We start from the raw sequence: 22,352 nt of genomic DNA, 5'->3' as shown, positions 1-22,352 counted from the left end.
GTAACAAGGCTTAAGACAAGAAAAGGGAAGCATAAACATAAGTAATGTCACTTTTGTAATAGCTTAATGTTGAATATTGGGGGCAAGTTAATATTAAACTTTGAAGCAACTTATTAAATAATAATTATTAAATAATACTATAAAATATATGTGAATTGATATATTATAAATTAATATTAATATTGTAACTCATATATATATATATATAAAAGATATATAAATTAAAAAATATTAAACTTTGAAGCAGTAGTGCACCTTTATGCAGAAAGCTTGAAGCCATGGCAAACCAGTCAAACATTACTTGAATGCTGGGAAAGTCACATTTCACGATGCTATTGGCATTGATGAGTCCATTGCAGTTCTCAGGTGTAGAATGTATTAAAGGTTCAAACTAATATTTTCAAATACCCTCTGTATTTTTGGTCTAAGCCACTTGTGTTACTTCCTCACTTGCTTTTTCTCCTTTACACATCTTTTGGTACAAAGACTAAATTTAAGTAGAAATGTCTATGCTTGCCTTCTTTCTCCAATGCAAGAAACTTCTGTACTTCTGAGCTTGTAAAGCACCAACATAAAGAAGCAACAAAACCTGTAAATTTCAGAAATCATCATTCTTGATGAAAATAAATTAAAGTTTGTTACTTCAGACATAGGATGTGTCCTGTATATGTGAAAAAAGTCATCACAAAAATGATTGTGTCTTAAGGACAGCACACCCAACGTGAATTTACTGCAAGCTGCTAGAAATAAACATTACAAAATGTTAAGTTGCATCTTTTGTAGCACAGAAGATTACTCAACAAGCATCAAAAGCAAGAGAAGGTGACAAGGGAAGAAAAGTGTGGAACTTTATTCAACCTTTACTCCAACACAAAGAACTGTTTCACTTAACCAAAGTCAACTTCACATCACAGAACGTTGCCAAAAGTTCCTCCCAAGCAGAGGGAGGAGGCCAAACTCCCACTGAATGATCTGTGAGCAAGAAAAAGATTGGGGTTGTGCCCCCCATAATGCTGCATGTGACACATTTAGCCTTTAAATGCTCGCTTCAGTGCAGCCTCATTGAGGGAGTATCTGCCAGGTCTGCATTTTTTTACTTATAAACTGGCTCCAAAGGACTCAGAAGAAAACAAACACAGAGATAATCTCACCCTAGACATTGGTCATACAATGAGGGGTCTACTGGGATGTGCTATGCTGTGTTACGCAGTGAAAGACTCAGAATATTTTAAAGGCTTATGAAAAAAATTAAAAATTAACAGCTTTCTATCTCAGTATCTCTCTTCCAAACACTGGAATATTCATGTTCTCTACTTTCCTCTCTAAATTCTGTTAATTTTATATGAGACACCACATAAAGCACTCAATGATCACATGGACAGAAAACTGCAAATTCTCCATTTTTCATTTCTCCATATCAATGGCAAAAAAAAAAAAAAAAAAAAGGAGAGAGACTTAACTAAAACAACAGAAACTGCTAGAATTTAAGAAAGATGGAGAATTTAAGAAGGCTGTAACAGCCTTATAACCCCAGAAACTTGTGACCTTGTACTGCACTTTGCAAAGACAAAACACATCAGAGGTCTGAATTCAAATAATTCAACCAAAAAAAAATATTAAGAGCCAAGAAATCTTCAAGACTTCAGTGAAATCTGTCTTCAAAGACTCAACATGTACAAGTTATATATGCCTGCAGTACTTCAGGGTTTCTTTGTTTGTTTTTTTAAAAACCAAATACAGACATGAAAATATATTTATCATCATAGAGAAAAAGAAATGGATTGTTAATGCTATATGAAAATGTTATTTACAGAGGAAAAAACAAAGTCAATTATAGGCAGAAAGTCAATGTTTTTTGAATTGCTTTGCAAAAGTGAATGTTCTCCAATCAAATGTATTTTAAGTATGCTTACTTTCATTTTCTTTTAATTTAAAAAAGCCTCTTTTCAATGAAAACATTATTTTTTAGTTTCTCATAAGATCTTGTGGCTCAGAGGAAGCATAGACTGGATAATAGCAAAGGAGTAACTAGTAAGTAACTAGTAATAAACATCTTTCTTGTCTACCACATGGAAGTTTAGCACAGGACACACCTTAGATTTAAATGTTCTACAATTGAAGAGAGAACAGTACTTAAAAAAAAATAAACGATCATTCACCTCTAGGTGGATTTACAATCAGCTTTTTTTTTTAAGAAGATGCCAAAATATTCCTTTACTTCAGAAATACTCAGAGGCTTTATTTCAATATTTAATAATAAGAGAGGTCGGACAAAACATTTTGTTCTGTCTGGTACTGAATAATTTAACTTTTTATTGATCTTTACAGACCTATTTTCAATATTTGGTTTTAAAATACAACTACTGAAATCACTTCTGGAGCTGCAAAAGACAAAAAGGAAATATGTACAGACAGGTCTTTAAGGAATTCAAATGAAAAATACAGTTTTTTGGATAAACTTTTGGTAAAAGTTCTTTGCCAGACTCCACCAAGTATTCTTACTATTTTTCTTGTGACATGCAATAAAATTTTAATGTAATGGTTTTGCAAAAAATCCCAAACAGACTACATATCATGTCCATTCTTTTCAGATTAAAAGAAAAATAAACCTATAATAAAATCAGTCCATTGGCAATCTCTCTATATCATAATTCAGCTTTTATTTTTATCATTTCCTTTTGTGCCCTGTGTGGCAGAATTATAACATTCTATACTGAACAGAACATCTTGAAGACTTGCAAAAGTATTTCTTATTATGTCAAATTACTTTTCTCCTCCTCAGAACCATCCTACCACCAGTCTATTTTACAATGCCCGTACAAAGCACACATATTAGAATTTTAAAAGGAAGGAAAAAAACCCCCACAAACAAATCCTTATTTCTAGACTTTCTTATGTGTCTTAAAGTAATTTTATCATTTAGTCTTTCTGTAGTAAAGACTGTGTTTGAGTATACAATGTAAGGTAATGAAAATTTATTTTTGTTCTGCTTGCAGAACAAGAAAGTAGATATAGTAGATAAATTAATCACTGTAAAACATTCACTGAGTTCTGCAATTAGGCCTTTTTTATTGAATGACTGAATTCCTACAAATGCTTTTTTAAATCTTTATTTTTAGATGGAACAGCATTAACCACCTTGCATAATGCATTCTTTATGCACCAGGAGCAGAAGAGTAGCCAAAATTAAGTACACAGTCCACAAAGTAATAATTTTGGGTTATTACAGGTGATCATTCACAGGAATGGAGTCTAAATGGGTACAATAACTGCATGTATGCCACGCTTTCTCCTGCTCTGTGACTCAGATGCTTGCAAAAAGGCCTTTCTCTGAATATGCATGACAAATTCTTAATGAGAATTGTCCTGTTTCTGTGAAAATATATCACACTTTAACTGGACCAATAAAGAAACTGGCTACAGACTCCTTTATGGCTGTTTCTTCTAAACATGTCCAGTTCCAAGGAAGGGGAGAGCTTACAGACACAGGCTGAATGTAAAGCAGCATTACTTTTGGGTTCATATGAACACCAGACTGATTCCTTGGAGAGATTTCTTTCAAGCACCTTGTCCTTCGATCCTGGCTAAATTTTAGAAGCACGTAGCATCCTAATTCCAAGACGGCCAAGCCTCAAGAAATCCAGTAACTGATACATGATCATCTTTCCTCAGGGAAACAAAACAAAACAAAAAAAATCACCACAGATATACTTTGGATAAGCATTTTTTTAAGTGCAGCAATATTTCAATGAAGAAATATGATAAATATTCAAATTGTCTTTTTTCAATTAGACTTTTTTTTTTTTTAATGTTGCCAATCAGAATATAAAGATCAAGGAGAAAACACACATGTAAGAGCAAAAAAAATTTGACAAACAGCAGGAGAATACAGAGCATTTCCATATATATTTGAAATACTTTTTGTATTGTCAAGAATCAGCTTACAACAAAGAGGTTCAAAATGAATCATACAGAATATCTGGCTGGAAAATGTTGAAGTAAGTTTGGACTATTCATAAAAATTCTGAAATAATAGCAAGCCAAATAAGAGGTTAAAAATGAGCAGAAGCCTGAAGCAAAATACAATTAAAATCTCTTAAAATTATAGCTTCAATTTAATAACAAAATATCATTTACCTAAGCAATTTCAAATGGTTCCTCACAAAGATGCTTTCACAATGCCAGATCACGATTTAAAATCAAATTATTAGAATATACTTTTTCAGATTACTCATATTCATCAGTATTTGATCTCACTCCAGAGCTGCAAGTCTATCTTGAGATATTAGGTCAATTTACTAATTAATTTTCAAAGATAAAGACTTCAGATGTACTTCATAAGAATGTATTTGTTCTACTAAAATAAAATGACATGAGAATCTTTATAGTTTTAATTCAGATTTCCATTAACCTGCCTATGAAGTTATGCCAACTTGACAAACTTTTTGCATACAGAAGAATTACAAGTCTTTGATGCTCTAGCATAATGAGTAAAATCCATTTCTTGACAGCTTCACTTGCAGAAATCATAGAATTCCTATATGTTGTTCCATGCACAGCGTGTGTTAAATTATTGGGAGTTTGTTGATGGCTAGTTATGAGTGACCACCATAGTGGTGCACAGAAATTGTACAGAAGGGATCAGAATAACTCTCCACATAGCTTTGTGGTCAGAATTCAGGTATTATGAGCATGAAGGACTTCAGTCTCTGAGCAGCCAGTCAATTTTCTGTGAGTGGAAGCTTGAAGGCAGAAGGAGCCCGAGGCAGCACTCAGGGGAACACCCTGCTCATGACACCAGTCAGAATTTAGCAGTACATGTGAACAGACGGGCAAATAATAAAGCGGACCTTCACCAAATGCAGCTCTGGGTCTTTAGGAGGCCCCCAGAAATGTGGCTGGATCAGGAGGTTGGAATGGAATGTCATCCAGGCAGCCATAACTGATGTGTGTGTGCTTAGGAGCATTTAGAAATGAGTTTATGGAAAGGCCAGAAGAATCTGAGCAACTAAAAAATTGTTTTATACTTATTAGAGGTAACTTCACAACCATCACTGCACAAGTTCATAATTTTGTTCCGTTGTATTCTTTATCCTGACCTAACAATCAAAACACACGTGCACAATTTCAGGCCGTAATCAACCACAAAGAAAGGCCTGACTTTGAAAGACTACACAATTAGACTTTGTCCAAAGTCACTTGGATAGTTTTGAGCCCTTATTATACCACAATAGATACACATGCTAATTGATTTTATGGTGAATACAACACAGTTCATGATCTATGAGATTTTTGCCTATGCTTATGCTTATGCTTTATTAATTCCATAGCATGGAATTTTGTTGCATTAGGTATAAATTGGCCTCAGTTTCCTGACTTTTGTGGTACCTGGCTGTGGATATTCTCAGTCCAGTCAAAGAAAGAACAGAGATAATTTCTTCCAGGCCGAGCCTGGGAAACTTAGAGGAAAGAATTCAAACAATTATTATCTCTCTTTCTGTAACCATTGTTTATAGATATGGTTCTCCAGAGTGTGCTATTCATAGTTCAACAATTGTGTGAGAGAAGATTCCTTAAAGGCCAATCAGGTCTTAGGTCCACCATTGTTTCTATAAGAACTGTAGGTTTGTAATAATAAATTATCTTTTCATGCCTTCTGATGATGGAATCTCTGTATCAGCTTTGTCTGTCCCCCATACCCCTTCAATGATACCTGGCCAATAGTTATCATCCTAAAATTCAGTAAAAAGGGATAACTGCAGATATCATGCTATCTCTAGACATGAATTAATCAGCTGGTTAATTAAGATGTTAAAAAAACCTGCCTGAGTAATTATCCATAGCATAGACATAAGTGTAATCATATTCTATAGAATACCATCATGTGATTCATGTGTAGAACCTTCCTGGGAACAATCTATAGTGTGTACTTTGGGAAATACAAACTCAGAAATTCATCTGAAGCCTGACAAGCTGGTGGAGTATTTTAATTTATGGGAATGATGGTTAAAGGTGATCTGAACAAACAATTGAGAATTGAAGCAGTAATTAGTGGAACCAGGGAAGTGTGGAACAATTAGGGATAAATAAAATAAAGCCATTTTCTAGTGGAAGATTTCAGAAAGGTTCTTAGGGAGAATTTTAAATTATTTGAAATTGTTTTATGAAAATTCAGTATTATTATATGGATTAATGATCCATTAATGTCTATCATTTAAAATCATAATAAAGTTTACTACCCAAAGCTACGTAAAATAATAGCATATTTGATATATCACCATGAAAATGGAGCACCAAACTATTGCAGTTAACTTTTTATATATGCTGGGCAATAAGCTTCTTCATTACATTGTAAAGTAACAGTCCTCAGGACTCACAGTTCTTCCTCTTCAGTTCCCTCATATTCAATATAATACCTGAGTTATGCACACTGCCTTTAAGACTTAAACCTCCTCATATGCTTTCTTCATTTTGCCAATAGTAACAGAGGAGGATCTGATTTCATTTCCTCTCTTCCAGAGCTTCACCAGCCCCATAGACCCAGCAATTGCCTGCGTGCAAGTAAAATGTCATTTGGGTGGGTCTTTCAGATGTGAGGACCCACATCCACTGCATTTGCTAAGTGACAGGACTGCAGTGTCAGAAAAGACATTTAAAAGCATGCTGGATTAAAATCTCCCTTTCTTTCATGAAGGGGCTACTAAGATGTTGGTAAGGAAGATGTATACCAGTGCCACAGTGCAAATGCACCATCTCTGTTCTCCAATAACCATTGCCAAAGCTTTATGCAGCCTTGGCTGCAGCTGGGGAAGCAGTGCATGGATCTTAAAGCCCAGCCCTAAATGATCCTTATTTTTCAGCTCAGCCAGTTGTGCTAGACTAAGATTACAGCGATACTGAAATAGTAGCTCAACTTGTCGGATGCAGAAGAAAACTGAAGTATCCAGTAATGCACATCACAAGATCTTCATTTGAGTGCTTCTCTCAAAAGGGAAGAAATCCCATCATTAGCAGTTGTTTTGAGGTGATGTTGACTCCAGCTGCAACTTTCAGAACAAAGCAGGTGTTCCCATCCAACAGGGAATGCAGCAGCAATCTATAAGGGACAAATGAAAGATTTCGTAGCATAATTGTTGCCAGATTTCACTCTTTTTTTTTTTTTTAATATAGAAGAGGAAAATACAAGTTAATCAAAAGTCCTTACCCCTCCAAAAAAGAACATGGGATTTGAGAATATATTATGAGAAGTATAATTTTCTATGGGACAAGTGGCAACATCATGTCAGATACAGCTGTGACCCCCTTGAATGGAGAGAGTCACATTTCTATTGTCCATGGTAATATAGTCTAGAGTGTGTTCAGGTGTCTGCTTTACAGGAGTAATTAATACTGTGGTTATTTTACATGAACCCTTTCCGTAGTCTCCAAAGAAACTAAAGCCAATGAAATGGTTTAATTCAATGAACTGAATTTAACCTGACCCTATCATAGTGACATTGCAGATGTGTTGTAACTATTCTGGGATAAATTAGACCTGATTTGCATATTAAAAGAAAATCCGAGATGCTTCCAAAGTTCAGAAATTGAATTTGATTCATAGAATTTTTTAGGCAAGCAAAGACTATCGAAGCTGACCTGTTGTGTAACAGTGCAAGGCATGATATGCATGCAGATCCTGGTTCTGATTCAGCCAGTTTATGTGCAGACATGCTTTCAGAAATTTAAATGATAAGTATTTTGAATTACTAAGTCTGATAAATATGCCTAAAATTTTCAAAGTCAATATTGTTTCTATACTGAGATACTGACATTAATATTTCTCATCTTGGATAGAAATCCTGCAAGATCAACTTCTGCTAATTTTGTCTTTTTTTTCTGTCACCCTCTGTATCTGTTGGGTAGACAAAAAGAACAAAAAACAAACTCTAAATTCTTTCATATTTTTTCATAGTTCTTTCATATTGCACCTGACAGGGAACTGAAGTGTAACTCTACTACTTGAGTGCTACCAGAATAATTTAGTTCACAACGTAGCTATGGATCTCATTCAGGCCCCTCAGTCTTACAGTGGCACATCTTGATGTCCAATGTAAAACAATAATAACTCTGCATTATTTAGCTCTCTACCACTGCACAGTGCATCCATTGGCAAATTGCTTCCTTGAACAAATGGTCTTTCAAATTTGCTTTGTTTCACTGACCTCATAGTTTAGACATTAGCCTCATCCATTCTTCAGGAATGGGATGTCTAACCACTACAAGAAGAAGATGTGAGTCAAGATATAGGATAGAAGTTTGCTGGTTTTGTTGGTTTTTTTTTTTTTTTTTTTTTACAACTGCATCTGTTTTTATTTTATTTGTGGGGTGCCCTGACGAAGGAGGGAGGGAATGACGAATCTGACTCCATGTTCTCAGAAGGCTAATTTATTATTTTATGATACTATATTATATTAAAGAATACTTAACTAAAATATACTAAAGAATACAGAAAGGATACTTACAGAAGACTAAAAAAAGATAATAATGAAAACTTGTGACTCTTTTCAGAGTCCCAACACAGTTTGACCCTGATTGGCTGTTGAGTCAAAACAACCCACACCAGAAACCAATGAAACAATCACCTGTGGATAAACAACCTCCAAATACATTCCAAACCAGCAAAACACAGGAGAAGCAAATCAGATAATCATTGTTTTCCTTTTCTCTGAGGCTTCTCAGCTTCCCAGGGGAAAAATCCTGGGCGAAGGGATTTTTCCAGAAAATGTAAATGCCACGTGGTTTTGTCTTGTTATTGCCGCAAGTTTCACAGCATTTCTTGTAAGACCTGTACCTTTTCTTTTCTTTTGCTGAACTGGCAGCTTCTGCTTGCTAGCACATGGTTTTGTTTCCCTCAGGAGAGCAGTAGCAAAAAGGCAAAACCAAAAGCCTGTAAAATATCTTTGCTCTTGTTTCTGCTGTAATAAGCTCCAGCCCACCTGGTTACAAGGCAACAGGTATCTCTTCTAACACCTCATCTTTCACATGTTTTTAAGGGAATATATTTCAGATCTTAGAAACTTTCTGGACACAACTGGTAGCACTTCTATGCAATAATCCACTAAATATCAGAGAAACAGCACCATTTTATCTGCTTTGAAGCCAATGAATGGGTAAGTCCAATACCACAGTATTCCTAGGGACAGGATTTTCACTAATGAGCAGGAATATTGGTGTGGTGCCATGTCCCTTTTACTGGGCTTCACTGCAGAGAAGATAATCAGGAAAAAAGGACAGATCTGTGATGTCCCTAAGTTCCAGAAGCTCCTATTTGCCAATAAGCACCACCAGGGCAAGAGGCTTTAATTTTCTCTAATTCATGAAGCAAACCAGCTTGGCCAATGGCCAATTTTAGAGCAGTAGCTTAAAGCTAGCTGACTCCATCACAGTACATTACACTATGCTAAAGTTGTGCTAAATCAGAAGGCTTTCTCTGAAATTATGAAAGTGAATTCCCTTAAAGTTTCCTACTAAGAAATAGTAAATAGGGGAAAAACAATCCAACATATAAACAAAACAGAAATCCCCTTAGCTAAAGGACTGTATGCAACTGTTAGATTTTAAAAGTTATAAATTGTATGTACAGGGCTGACTCTTAAGCCGTATTTGTCTATGGTTTTAAAAGGTTAAGCATTAAAAGATGTTCAACTACATTCTAATTAACTGTGGGAAGTCTTGCTGCAAGATAAGTGGTGTGAGAAACAATTGACTTATTACAGAGCTTGAAAGAGAGCAATGAAGAAGGAATGAAGGCCCTTGAAGTTATTAATAGGTTGCAAAAATTTGTGAACTCAACAGTATCTGTGGGCAATCCAATTTAAAACCAATTAGTATCAATTTTAAGTGATTTCTTTCCCATATAAAACTAAATCAATAAAATATTGAACTAAATTAATAAAAGTGTCCATATGGGAAGTGGCACAATTTTAAACAAAAGATCTCTAAAAATGACATCATCAAAAGCAATGCAGCTCATATGCAACCAAGTGATAAGATCATTTGCTGATGAATAGGAATAAGAGACGCTATAGGCACAGAGAATTATTTGATCAGTTTGCACACAATCTGTTCTATTTTTGAGTATGTGGTAGAAGCCCTAAATGTCATCCCTGTTCTTTGGAAGTCCTTTTGCAAAACTCACTGACATTGGTAAGGACAACAGCAGGCCGCTGCTATTGATTGCCTCCTCCTTTACAAGGCCACAGGCAGGCTCCCAGTAACCTAATGCAAACGCAGATCCTAAGAATATCTGGCTAAATAATGGATGAACTGTGACACACACACAAACACACTGTGTATAACCACAGTGAAATCTCTGAAATTTCGCTGGTAACTCAATTAGGCAGTTATAGTTTAATTGCATTAGAGTGAGTGTTACTTGCTGGGCTCAATTCTTAGAAAGGCTGTCAGCCAGTCCTCACTCTCCTGTTTTAACAGTTCTGGACTCACTCACACATCAAGACTTAAAACTTCCAGGAAATCATCACAGATAATGGAATGGTGTAGTAGCGTCCTCTCATTACCAAATCTCTTTCCCAGATGGCTTGGCAGTAACACTGCTCCAGGTCCTGCTGTCAGACAGGAGCCTCATCTGCGTTACCTCCATTCCAGGCTCCTGGACACCTTCCTGCACTCCTCTCCTACACATAATGCCTCCACCGGGCATTTGTTCTCCCTATCCCTCACTATTGGGATCCCTGCTGAAGCACAATGGGCACAGCTGTCTGCAGCACCGAGGAGGCAGGGGGAGCAGATGTGGGAGAAGGAGCCACTTGCTGGATGAGTGGTGGCCTGGCTTCAGCGCAGAGACACGGCACCCGCACGTGGGACGCGCTCGCAGCGCTTCCCCTGCCTGCCCCGAGGTCTCTGTGGGTGAAATCCACATCCGAGTGCATCCAGCCAATTGTTCTCCTTGCTGAGCATGAATTTCTTGGTGCTTTAATTAATTCACCCGCAGCGTGAGCACCGCTGAGTTGGATGCGCGCTCCAAGAGCCCGGGCGTGTAATTAGCACGATGGAACAAAGAGTAATGGACTGGTGGAAACAGTGGGCTGCGAGCATGCAGGAAAAGAGAAAAGTAGAATTTCAGTGAGACAGACAAATCTAGCTGGAGCTCATTCTGGCAGAGGCTGTCACCACAAAATACACATATAAACGCACACAATTTCTTTTAAAAATCTTCACTCATTTCCCTGAGGGTCCCAAAGGATTTGTGGTTTGAAAAATGACTCCTTTTAGTTTTTAGTTGTACAAGGAGTTGTATTTAAAAATTATGTCTAGTCATATTTTTATTTGGTTTAAGAACACTTGGGGCAGTTGGAAAAAGAAAAATCATCGTTTTCATTTGCTTTTGTTCTTGAAAAGCTGCTTTATGTACCCTATGCTGCAAGAATAAAACTTTAAAAAAGGGGAAATTAAATCAAAGCAATAAAATATGAAGGCATTTCTTTGACTTACCCAATAAATGTGCCAGTCCAGATAAATGAGAAATGTGTATATTTTGTTAGTGTTCTTCTTAAATATGAATGTTTTTCCCCCATTCTCTCTCAATTCTTCTATACCAGGACACAACCTTCCAGGTAGTTAATTTTAATTCCTGAAATCAGACAGCAGGAATGCAAGATTTCATGTGGTACCAGTTTTCTGACATTATGGATCAGGCCAAACTTCTAATTTATGCAACCAATATGTTCTGGCATGCACTTTTCTAAAACAAATGAAAGGCAAATGTAGCACCAATTTTGCATCAAATAAATCCATTCGTAAATTTACCCGGAAAGTGAATGAGGGTTTGAGCCAAAAATAATAATTAAAAAATTTTTGGTCAAATCTTTAATGCAGAAGAAAGCTACTACAAAAAATGGAAGTCAAATTAAACCTGAATTAGATAAAAAATTCCAGAGAACATTATCAAGACGTACAATGACATGCTAATGGTTTAAATTATAGCATTTTTTCAATCAATTATCTATCTTTAGACTCAACAATATAAAACAGTGTAAAAAAAAAATAAGAAAGGGAAAATTGATGCCTTTGGTCTCAGATACAGATCAAAGACTTTCATGCTGTACATCTTAAGTAAGTGGCTAATAACTACAGGATATTCAAAGATGTCATCTACTTATCCCATGACTACCTGAAGTTTTCCCCTTTGCACAGAAAAATATTTACTGCATCTATGAAAAGCTGATTTCAGGCAGCTACTGGGAACTCATCTGGAATGTGCTAATTGGAAAGAAATGTGCATAGGAGTGTCCCAAAAACCCAGATGATTGCCTTGATCAGCAGTCTAGGTAATTAGGACTCTATTTCTGTGGTTTCATAATTTGGAATGTAGTGTTGTCACCAATAAAGAAAATAAAAAACAAACAAAGAAAGGGAACTCAATCTTGCATTGCATGTGGAATTCATCATATCCAGATAAATCTGTCTGTATTTGTGTTACTATTTCTTGTAAAATCTTTTTGTTTCTTAAGAAATATCCTAACTTCACTTTCAGGAAACAGGGCAACATTTTCACACTCAGCAGTTCCCTACAGAAATCCAGGCTTTTGTAAGAGAATTAAAGAAGCAGAGAACAGGCGCAAATGAACAAAAGGGGTCAAAGCATGAGGATTTTTAGATACATCTCAGAGAAAAAAATCTGTCCAAATGGGAATAAACAAACCTTTCAGTGTGGCAGGTCCTTCCAAAGGTTTCCCACCTCTGATTCATGCTGACAAACTCGCACGAGTCTCTTTTCCGTGTTCAGTGCTGCAGTAAAATCCCAAATAATATCCAATTTAAGAAAGAGCTAGTGTCAGCTGCCAATCAACACCAGTTCTGCTTTACTATGTATCCAATTTATTCTCTAAGAAGAGCCCCAGGTGTCGTTTGCTGTGCACTTTATCTTGTATTTTTTCTTACACTGCTGCAGCTTGGTTTTATTTGTCTTTAGCACTCTGGAGGAAGCTGTTGCAGGGTGTTCACATCCTGCACTGTGCACAGGCAGCTCAGTGGCTCCTGTTGGTGTTCCAGAGCTGCTCCTTGTTGGTTGTCAGCATCTCAGCACACAGTGATTTTACTACAGGCTGCCACCCACTCTTCTTAATCTGCACAGATTTTATGCTGAAAGAACAAGTACTATTGCTGCTTAATAAAATGACTATAATAATACTACCTTACATTTCTATAAATCCCCTTTTATCCAAGAGCCCTAAAATATTTTATGGTTTATTGTGACGGTGTTCACAGGGGTCTTAGGATGAGGGAAGAAACGTACATCTGACTCCATATTTCAGAAGGCTTGATTTATTATTTTAAGATATATATTACATTAAAACTACACTAAAAGAATGGAAGAAAAGGTTCTCAGAAGGCTGGCTAAGCTAAGAATAAAAAGGAATGAATCAACAAAGGTTTGTGGCTTGGAAAGAGAGAGAGCCAGCTGTGCTGTGATTGGCCATTAATTCCAAACATCTGCATGAGACCAATCACAGATGCACCTGTTGCATCCCACAGCAGCAGATAATCAATGTTTACATTTTGTCCCTGAAGCCTCTCAGCTTCTCAGGAAGAAAAAATCCTAAGGAAAGGATTTTTAATGAAAAGATGTCTGGGACAGTTTATTTTGTTTGTTTTTTTTTTTTTTTTTCTTCCTAGATATAATGCTACAATTTTTTCTAAAACCCAAAAAACAGCTCCTTTTAATATACAACTTATCTACTCACCAGCACAAAGCAGTGCCGCACCATTTTGGCTCAGGAAGCTGTGGATGCCCCACCCATGGAAGCGTCCAAGGTTGGATGGGGCTGGTAGCAACCTGACCTGGAACAAGGTGATTTGAAAGTTCCTGTCAACAGTAGCAATTGTATGAATTTAAATGTGTCTATATGACTACGGCAGTTACAGAAAACTGTATCACAAGCGTCCCAGTGCAGGAGCACAGCAGAAAAACGTTAGAAAGTACCAGTACGGACCAATTTGCTGCTCCTACGGTTGCTGCTACCAAGAAAATGGGGTCGCAGGTCTGGTGACTCACCAAAGTAGATTTAAGGGGAAGTCTGAGGCACTGCTTGTGAAAAAATAGATGAAAGGAACTCAAGAGTAAACATAGCAGTACCTCAGATGCTTTTAATCCTGAATATATCTAAAAAACCTAAACAGTAAAACAAGAAATGTACCAAGTTTCAATTAAAACACTGGAGAAGCAGGTGAGCTGTTTATCATAGCTGCGAACTAAAACAGCTTTTTCCTCTCTAGCTCCCACCTAAAAGAAGGTCCTGGCATGGTGAGAACTTGTTCTCTATTCACTCCCATGACCAAACTATCCTAATGGCTTATAATAAGTTTCTTACTTTCCCATAACCTGTTTGAGTGCTTTGATTTAGAGATTGAAACTCTATGACAGCACCAAGTAATACTATTTCTCATAAGTGCTGTAGCAAAGTCTGGAAAAGAAAGAAAGAAGAGATGTGATCCTATTATTACTTTTTCTATGCACTTCATCACCTAGAGTTATAATATCAGCTATTTCTTGGGAGGGTCATTTGCATTGCGCCACAGAAAAAGCTGCTCACCTACAAAACAAACATAGATCATCATAAGGCTTAATTGTAAAATTATTAAATTTTGGATCCTTTTCCATCCAAACTCCTTCTGTATCTAACAACTAGCAAAAAATTCTTTTTTTAAAATATGCGTCCAACATGAACCCTTGAAGCTCTTTATGTGCACATCAAGGACAGCACATGACTAAGTTTGCTTGAATAAGATTTTTTTTTTTAAAAAGGCTGTTATAGTATTGGCCCAGTTCTTATCTCTTGCAGACAGTAGCCCAAATCTTCCATGTTACACAAGTCCAATCTCACATTGATTTCAATGGGTTTCAGCAGAATAACTGAAAAGAGAATTTGGCCCGTAATCTCTGACTATATCGTAAAACTAGTAAGTGTTTGGCTAAGATTAGATTTAAAGATAGTCCAGGAGGATGATTCAAGGACTCCAGAACCTTTATTTACACCAAAGTCTCCTTCCTTTGTGGAAAAAACAAAAACAAAAGGAAGTGTCTCTAAAGGCACTATATTCCTCAAAATCATGAAAACCCTTAAATAATTTGCTGTTTCTTTTCCTCCATCATTAACACAAATAAGGGAAAATATTTATGTTCTAGAACAGAAGTTGGTTTTTCCTTTTCTGAAGTCTTCTTTCAAAATGCATATGTTGATGCACATGATTGTCTCAGCAAAGGAAATAACTTTCTGCTTCTCTTTAATCCTATGTACAATGCAATTGGAAACAGCAAGTGCTTTCAAACACATTAATCTACAAAGATTTTCTTTTTACTTCCTTTGAGATGGCTGCCTGAAAAACATGGGCCTACTTTCTCCTGTGGGCTATTCTTGTGCTACAGGTAAGCATTTCATGAGCTCAGGGATGAGACTTTTTGTTAATCTTGGGCTGTGTACACAAGCTGAATTCCTACAGCCTCAAGACTGTCAGTACTTGCAGGGACAGCAAGTTTAAATGCTTGTTCATCATGGAGGAGATGGCTTGTTAGCCTTTGTTCCACTTTATTCTTTCTCCCTTGCAAATGAGCAAGCATTAATCCCCAAAAGCTGAAGTCACCAAGGAAAAAGGACTTGTTAGGATTTCACAGCCATGTGGCTGCTTACTGCTGGCTTTTTAAAGACAAGCACAACACTCCTCATGCTCAAACAAAAAAAAACCAAAACAAACAAGCAAACAAGCAAACAAACAAACAAACAAAAAAAAAAGAGAAAGAAACCAAACCCAAAAAAACCAAAAAAAACCAAACAAAAAACCCCCCAAAAAGACGAACCAGAAAATAAATTCAAGCACTTCTTCACTGTCTGAATTCTTTAGTCATACAGCACCATTTGATTTATATTCTGTAATATTATGAGGCGAGAAAAAACAACTGTGATTTCTATCCAGCATGGAGGAGAAGGCCAATAAAGATCACAGCCACATTTCCAGATTTTAGGAAGTTATTCATCTCAACAGATGCAGAAGATAATCTTTTTTATGAAGTAAACAAACAACAAAATGCCCAAACTTTGAACTCTTGATGCAAAACAAACCAAGAAATAAAAAGCAAATGGCAATTCTGCAATCATTTTTCTAATTAAATTACCCTGAAAGGCAAAAAGAGTAGGCAAATATTAAGAGCACGGGATCAGTGAATTAAAACAAGTCCCAGGAGCGATGGGTAACTCAGAGCCACTTTCGCAAGGTTCCTTGTATTTAGATTTTTAATCTATCATACCTCTGGAAAGAAAACCTACCCTGGGTTTAGATGCCTGCAGAAATGTAGCTTGTGGAGAGCACTTGCAGGAGCTCTGCTCCCTCCCTGCTCTCCAGAGAGGGCTCTGATCAGGGCCACAGGAGCAGCTGCCAGCTGAAGGTCCCCTGCTCCCTTTCCAATTTACCTCGGGCCGTGCTGACAGGCCTGACACACATTTAATTGGCACATGGCTGGGGCTATTGGGGATGCCACAGCCTGGCTCATCTGCTGCTGCCCCTCTGGCTGAGGCTCTCAGCTTAGGAGAATGTTTCGGAGCTGCTGTGCAGGAGCACTTCAGTTTGAATCCATCATCACTGGCCGTGCGAGGTGAGTCTGCACTTTGCCTTCAGGGTAATGATGCCCTGACCCTGCTGAAAATCTCACCCTGGGCAGGGACAGGCAGCAGCTGCTGGCAGCTCAGCTCACCACGGATGCAGCCTTGGCAAGAGCCTCAGCAATCTACAGCTCTGGGAGAACTCATCCTTCCAATGCACCACCGTGAGCTGCAAAGAAGGGGATGTGAAACCAATATTTTTGCTAAATAAGTCTGCAGCTCTTCCTGCTCTCTCCTCTTAAGTTGTCCTTCATTTCTTATCCAGGCTCAGCTCTGTATGGGCAAAATCAGTAATGTCTGTTAATGTCATACAAGCAGGGAACATCCCAATGTTGTCCTTGTCAACTGGTGGAGCATCATAATGAGTCTACTTTTTTTTACATTTGTGTGGTATGGACTCTGAAAGCTATTCCTAAAACCAATTTCCACAAAATTAAAACAATTCTGTCGCAGACATCTTTCCATGGAAAATCCTTTCCTTAGGATTTTTCCTCCTGAGAAGCTGGGAGGCCTCAGGAACAAAATGCAAACATTGCTTATCTGCTGCTGTGGAATGCAACAGGTGCATCTGGGATTGGTCTTGTGTGGTTGTTTCTAATTAATGGCCAATCACAGTGAGCTGGCTCATACAGAGAGCTGAGCCACAAACCTTTGTTATCATTCTTTGCTATTCTATTCTTAGCCAGCCTGCTGATGAAATCCTTTCTTCTATTCTTTTAGTATAGTTTTAATGTAATATATATCATAAACTAATAAATCAAGCCTTCTGAACCATGGAGTCAGATCCTTGTCTCTTCCCTCATCCAAGAACCCCTGTGAACACTGTCACACAATTCCAGCTTATCCCTGTGTGCAGGATCAGACTCACTGCACAATTGCAGGGAATTGCACTCTGCCAACACTGTTAAATTGAGGACCTCTCTTTTCCTGGCTCTGCTGCTGTTGGACAGCTTATGTTCCTACTGCTTTGCTTCCATCTGTGCTAACAACAGAATCCTTTTTGATTAAAATGTTGCTGAGTTATATTGTGAAAGTTCATTTGAACTGTGCACTTTCCTCCCTTAGAAATACTCCTCCTCCATTTGGATACAAGATATAAGCATTTATGAGTTACACCTCCAGCTTGAGTTATTTCAGAAAGGGGAGGAGGGAAATAGATATTTTAATTAATGTACAATTATTCAAGCCAGGGGAAACTTAAGCTCTGGAGGAATAGAATTTTTCTATTATGTGTATATATATATATTGGTTGGGGTTTGAGTGGTTTTGGTTTTGTTTTTTTTTATAATACAGACAATTAACAAAAATTTCTGAAAAAATGCCTGGAGGAAAGTGCAAGTGGAGAATATCCATCCATGGGGATGTGCAGGCTCTGATTTCAGAGCTTTCTGAAATTTAAAAAATTAAAAAAATAATCTCACAAAAGATCTTTTTAAGTGAGACACAGAGAAGAAACCACACCTAAGTAAATACAAAAGGAGCTCCTAAACATTGGATTGACTATACTTTGTGAAGAAATCTGAGGACACTGTGGTCTTCACAATAAACCCACCTTTTTATTTTTTAATTTTTTTTTTTTTTTTTTTTTTTTTTTTTTTTAATCCTGAGGAACATATACCTTTCCCTGTCTGAGCAAGACTAATGGTTGCATGGTCATTCCAGTTTCTAATGAAACCATGCTAACTAGAAATCCATATTTAGGTATGTTGTGCAGCAAGTAGGGACATACCTTTTGACACAGCAAAGACTGTAAAATCTATTTCCCAATTAAAGGAGAAGGGATAAAAATGTATCATATGAAAACAGAGACTAATAAGGAAATTACCAGAGGAAATTAAGATAAATTAGTAATTAATTCGACTGTAATTAGGAGATAATTAAGAAAATTAAGGAATTTAGGATGTACATTATATGTTCTAGCTAAAACAATAGTTCTAGTTCAAAATCTAATGTCATTAAGCACTTTTGTAATTCTCTGGGACACATTTCAGATACTGAAGTAGCAAAGTTGGCATTTTCAGGCTGGCCTTCATCCAAAGCAATATCTCTGTGTTCAAGAATAGTGGATATATTCTTCTTCAAGCAGAGTTGGATCTGTTTCTTGGGAACTGTTCAAAATTTGGGGAATGATGCAATTCCTGCACTGCAAAAAGGATCGGATCTGAAGTGCCTCTAAGTAAGTGAAGCCAGGATTTGGTATTTTGTACAAATCTTGCTGACAGCAGAGAATATTAATGTAAGAGATGGTGACAAACAGAAAACATTCCTGGCATTTCCAAGCCTCAGGATATGCTCATGCTGGAATTTTACACCCAGCCTGCCCCTGGAGTAGATAATTCCAGGAATTAGGGTTGCTCAGGCTGACACTAAGGCAGGTTTCACAGCTGCTGTGATAAGAGAAGCACTGCTCTCTCTCACACTGATGGCCAAACATCTCCTAATAGCTGCAGTAAGATCCTGTTTGTTTTCACTGCTCTCCAGAGTTCTGGTGCCACTTCAGATCTAACATTTACTTGCAATATGCATTATTCAGCACGTTGAAGTTCAGCCCAGGTACAGAGCAGGCATTATGTGCAGTTCAGAGATTGTGGGTCCAACCTAACCCTGCTTGCTCTTACCCTTTTGCAAAATACAAAACTCCCTCCACAGCGTGGGGAAACGTCTGTTTGTAGCCACTCTATGACTTTGGGCTTCAGCTATTCCAACACAATCCATTTTCTGACATGCTTAACCAGGAGTAATTTAGGTTTCAAATTATTAGTCTCAAATTAGCCTCTCTGCCTGTCATTCCCATCTGATATGAATTCTTCTTAGATCATAAAGCTAAAGAGCTAAAAGCTGATTAAATATTAAAAAAAAAAATGAGCACACACTATTTTCTCCATGATGACATAGCTCTCTCTCTTCAATGAGTTTAAACATGCAATTATGTTTGAAGGCGGATATCAGATAAATGCTGAACTTCTGTTCAGGGAGTGAGCTATATCTTTATATTCACTAGGTTCTGCTATGAGCCACAGGCCAGCTTCAGGAAAACTGCCCTTGTTGCTGATAAAGAGGACTGAGTAGTTTGTGGGATGTTTCTGGGAGGAATCCTGAGGGAGGAGACCCAAAAAATTGGCACTAAAAAACAGGGGCAAAGGTTTTGGTTTTGTAATACTGTAATTCACTTCCCGCTCTCCCTTTCATCAGAAGTACATCAAAATATATATAATACATGAATATAAGAATATGTTATTTACATGGCATTAATTACCTGGATGGAAAACACACTTGCCAAAGGATTCTGTGTAAGAACCATGGGAGTGAGCCACTAAAACACAAACATCCTTTAAATAAATATCACTACACCACAATAAATATAACTACACTGCAATAAATAGCAGCAGCATGCACTACAGTCAGAGAGGAGGAGTAGAATAATATGTTCAATTGTAAATCACTGTGCATGGAAATTTAGGCAGGCATAATACAATTACCCGATTGGAGGTCAAATGCAATTTCACAGGGTGAATAGCAGACTATGACCATGTATCTGTTTAATTTTTTTTAATTTCAGAATGATCCAGCTGTAATTTAACATTCTGAAGTATATTTAATTTTTCATATGCTATTCCAATGAACAAAGTTAATTAATATAGCAGACAATTGCAATTTGCATAATTTTCACAAGTAACACTTTAGTTAATGTTTGGAGTTTTTTATTCCAGCCCCATGCTTAAACTACAAAGGGAAGGGTACAAAATGGACAGAGATTATTAATCAGAGTACTCACCTGAAATCACATCAAAAATACCTATAATTATAATGGGAATAGATAAGTTTTCTGGACAGGAACAATACTGTAAGATATAACTAATGAGACAGGACATTAAAATTATTTTTCTAACAAATATATATACATATATATATATATATACATATATGAGAGGAAAATTTCAGAGATATCTTACTGACCTATAATTCCTCCATAAGATATAAGAAACAAAACAAAATATCAAATTAGAGAGGTTTTAACTTTCAAGTCCACCCCAATTGTCTCTCCAAGAGATAATTGTTTGTGGTCAGTCTCAATCTGGGTCCTGAAAAAATGAGGATCTTGCTCTTTAAGTCCTCCCTCATGCCAGTGCTTACTACCTACATTCTTTATTGTTATTTACTGATACTCAGAGTTCTGTTTTATTCCCTTTCCTTGAAGACCTTGATTCTGTAATGCTCACAAGAAACAAAATTACAAACAACATGCCAGTGTTTTTGAAAATGTGAATTTTTTTCATGGTGTTGATTCAGAGTCAGAAGAACAACTCTAAACAGAGGTGCTTGGGGTCAGTTTTACCTCTGGGACACTGCTCTAAACAAATCAACATTAATGGAAATATTCCTATCCTTTCACCGACCAGTTTCTGTGTTAGCTTTCAAAACCAACTAAGAATAAAAAAGTCATTATTTTTGAAGATGAGGTTTTAACTGGTCTTTTAGAGGCTCACATAGATACCTGATTTGTGGTACTCAAATTGACACAAATAGTTATAATTTGCAAAATACAGTGCTTACCCCAGAAAATTACATGTACTGTTCATCGCCTTAAAAACCTTTAGTACTACCCCCATAAATACAGTGCTTCATCAGTAAGACACTGGGTTGGATCAGTGCTGGCTTTTCCTGGCAGTTTTGCACTGCATACCTGTCTCATTTTGTTAGTTTAATAAACTGGATCCCAGCTCAATCCCACAAGTGCAGCATGGTCTCTGCTTTAAAAAACAAAAAACAAACAAACAAAAAAAAAAACCCAAAAAACAACAAAAAAAATAAAACAAAAAAAAAAAGAAATTAACAATATGATTCAGCTGATAAATATTTTAGAGCCATTCATCCATGCAGTTCTTAGTGACTTCTTTTGGCCAGGAATCAGCAATGAGCAGCAGTGTGAGGCAACATTTTCTGCTGCATTGCTTTTGCATTGCGAAGATTAGAAACAAATTAAAAACACAGCTCAGTTTCATTAATTAAAAAAAGTTATTTGAAAAAAACCCAATTTGCTGTGCTCATCAGCCATTCCCTAGGTGGGGACATATATGCTGCACACCTGAAACACAAAAACACAACCAGGCCAGGCCAGTGACACACTGGTGCCTCTGGCCACGTTGTTTTCTGAGGCTGTCCCAGAATTAAAGATTTTTCTTCTGAGTGCAGACTGACAACATCATTGGAGTCACAAGCCTACGAACACGAGGTGAACTTGGCAGATTCAAAACTGAAACCATAGGGTGAAATTCATGTTTGCTGTAGGTAGCCTAGTTGTTCAAAGAGCTGAGCACGTTGGCACCAGCCCAGCAAAGCACTTAGAGGACAGCTGGGACTCCTGACATGCCAAGAGCTCACCCCAGCAGGCAGGGCTTTGCTGAGCTGGGGCTGAGAACACAGCACCCCGTAGGGCAGAACCACCCCAGATACCTGCAGCTCCTACTGCTGACAGCAGGGATGGTGGTGACCTGCTCATAACGACCTGTGGTATATCAGGAAACAGGAATTCTTACTGTGGGAACTCCACATAAGTTAATGAAGGTTTTACTGTGGCTTTCAGTACAGATGTCATTTCATTTGGCTCTTCTGCCCAACTATTATTATTATTAGTAGTAGTAGTAGTAGTAGTAGTAGTATGCTCACAGGGGCCTGTGGTATATCAGGAAAATGAGG

Source organism: Ammospiza caudacuta, chromosome 4 (genome assembly GCF_027887145.1).
Source record: "Ammospiza caudacuta isolate bAmmCau1 chromosome 4, bAmmCau1.pri, whole genome shotgun sequence".
Lineage (NCBI taxonomy): Eukaryota > Metazoa > Chordata > Aves > Passeriformes > Passerellidae > Ammospiza > Ammospiza caudacuta.
Note: the sequence above shows the minus strand (reverse complement) of the source record.